Source organism: Phalaenopsis equestris, unplaced genomic scaffold (genome assembly GCF_001263595.1).
Source record: "Phalaenopsis equestris unplaced genomic scaffold, ASM126359v1 Scaffold000184, whole genome shotgun sequence".
Taxonomy (NCBI): domain Eukaryota; kingdom Viridiplantae; phylum Streptophyta; class Magnoliopsida; order Asparagales; family Orchidaceae; genus Phalaenopsis; species Phalaenopsis equestris.
The window spans coordinates 61,764-64,660 of NW_018164626.1; positions in this window are offsets into that span (position 1 = coordinate 61,764).

Consider the following 2,897-nt stretch of genomic DNA (forward strand, 5'->3'; position numbering starts at 1 on the left):
CAACTTCCTAAGATGAGCTAGCACGTTGTAGTCTACTTTGTAGGATCCTCCAATTTTATCTTGATCATGTGGTTCTTCCACTGGTGGAGGTGGGGGTATCTCTTCTTGAGTCATTATCTGTTTTCCTTTGTCTGTTGGAGCTGTTCTTGGTGGTAACACTTTTCTGCTCCTTAAGTTAACTTCTGTGATTTCTTCTTCTTGAGATATCATTGTGGAATCTTCCAGTGTCTTTTCCTCTCCGTCAAAAAGATCTAAGTTGATGGCAAGCGGTGTACCATGATGCTCGAGAATTGGCTCCTCGTTATCGGTGTTGTCGTAAGTGGTATTAGTGATGCCTTCTTTGGACTTGACAACGAGTTCATCGGATTCGAGTAAAATTTAAAGAATATTTTGGGGATCAAGATCAAACCCAGATCGGTCATAATCAGTTATGTTATCACCAGAAATAGTTAAAACGTAGACAAAATCACAATCATTATATTCATAAGACCCCGGAGGGACAAAAAGATAATCATACACAGTCAAGGGTTCGAGGATTTTCTTCCCCAAATCCGAGACAACCAATCTAGTAGAGGCAGCCCCTATCCTACCCCCTGTGCTATCAATCTTCGTAGTGACGCTTTTCCTCTTCTTCTTTGTCCTTGACGGTGTGGATCTTGTGGTGAAACCTTCATCTCGGGCTCAGTATGTTGTGGACTCTGAATGGAGGCTTGTTTTGATGCAAACTGTATCTTGTTCAGCATCTTCTTGGACGATTTGCTCTAGACCTCCTTCCATTCTTCTTCAGTATTTGTAGAGGCTTGTTTTGATGAATCCTATATTTGATTAATGACCCTCTTGAGTTCATCCCAAGTTGTACTCCATCCATCTATTCCGGCATACGAATCAATTGAGGAGATTGACTCAGCTGAAATCATGTTTATGGAACCTTTTTTAGGTTCTCTCAAATACTCCTTTGGGATTGTAATGTTCTCTTCCTTGAGGTTCTTCTCAAGCCAGTCCTTAAAGACCAAACACTTGACTATAGTGTGCCCAAGTAACCTGTGGTATGGGCAATAATTTGGTTCATTCTTCTTATCCACCTCTTCGGGTTTCTTCGGATCCGGTAGTTTGAATTTTGGATTCTTCATGAAGCTTTTAAATATTCTAGGTACGACCTCATTCTTGGAGGAATATACAAATTTCTATCGCTCTAAAAGGGATATTCTTTTACCCATTGTTCGAGGTGATCCCTCTTGAGGCAGCCGGCTCTGTTTCTGAGAGTACTGTGATGAAGACTGGCGATGTTCTTCTGCATATATCTTTATCGGCTGCTTTCCTTTGTAGACAGTCGTAACTACTCCTGATTTCCTCTCGAACACTTTGGCCACCTTAGCCTTTTCATGTGGCTCCATGTGCTTTATTTCTTCTTGAAGACTACTAGCTTTACTGAGTAGCTTCTCGAAGGACTTAATGGTGAGTCCCTTTTAATCATGAAAGCTACTGGCCCATGAATGCTCTTGAGTAGAATCTCAATCGCTTGATGTTCCTGTAGCTGAGGTTCACATTTCATGCTAAGGTTTCTCCACCTCAAAATATAGTCTGCTAAAGTTTTGCTGGGCTTTTGCTTCTCCATCATGAGCTCTCCAATAGACACATGATGTTGCGCCCCGGTAAATCTTTTCAAAAATAACTGTTCTAACTCAAAAAATGTTTTAACTGACCCGTTGGGAAGGTCAGCGTTCCAGTCGAAAGCAATCCCTGACAAGCTGCTGACGAACTATTGGCAGAGTAGAGCATCATTATTCCTTGTGTTGCCACAATTGGCTCGAAAATGTTTTATATTGTGTCTGGGATTTCCAGTCCCATCAAATATCTTGAAGTTTGGGGCCACAAAACCCTTGGGGAAAGGCACGACATCAAAATCCTCCGGGTAAGGTCTACCCTTCAAAATTAATGCACCGCCCTTGGATTGGGCTAAGGCATCCTGCACTTATTCAACCATTTGCTTGAATTCTTTTTCTAGAATGCACCTGATGGAGAATCTTTCTTTGGTTGTTCATCTTTGTCTGCTTAAGGAGCCTCTCTAAGTAGCCTCCCTTCTTTCATCTGTGATGTGTATGATTTTTGGTTGATTAATCTCTGGAGAAGCCAACCTTGGTGCTTGTGATTGCCCCTGAATGGTGGCAATAGCAGTCATAACTGCAGTCATCTCTTCTAGTCATCTCTTCTATTCTTTTTTCTATTCTTTTCTCCAGTAGACTAAATTGCTCATCGCTTAGGAGGATAACACTACGCAGTTCATCTACGCGTTCTCTTCAGTGTGAGGTTGAGCTTTGCGCACAGACGTGGTAGCTCTGGTTTCGATCACATGGACATCCATGAAATACTCTTCCAGGTAATCATTGTAATCAAAATCTTCATTGTCACTATTGATGGAAACTCCGTGCTCTCGAGCTTACTCAGAAATCTCAATCCTGAGTTTCTCAACTTTCTCCTCAATTATTGATTCCTTGTTTTTAGATCTAGAGGACCTTGATGGACATCCTCAACTTGTTCCTCCATCTCGCTGGCTATTGTCGCGACGATGTCAGATATTTCAGGCACTGGTTTTACTTCTTGTCCTGCAGGCTCACTGAACTGTATCGGTGCAGCGACCTTGGGTACCCATACCCTCTTCTTTTTCAACGATGATGTCTCAGGACGGGGCGTCTTAGTAGAAACATCGGTATGTCGAGGGAAGGTATGCTCCCCATGGTGTAGAATGACTACAGTGTCATACAATCGCTTTGTCTTCATCTCTGGGATTGCAAGAATGATGGGTAAGATCTTCAGACCCAGTTTAACCTGTCGACGGCCTGTGGTCCTGGTGGCAATATGATCGGTAGTAATCACTACGTATCAACTCTGTTCCCTAA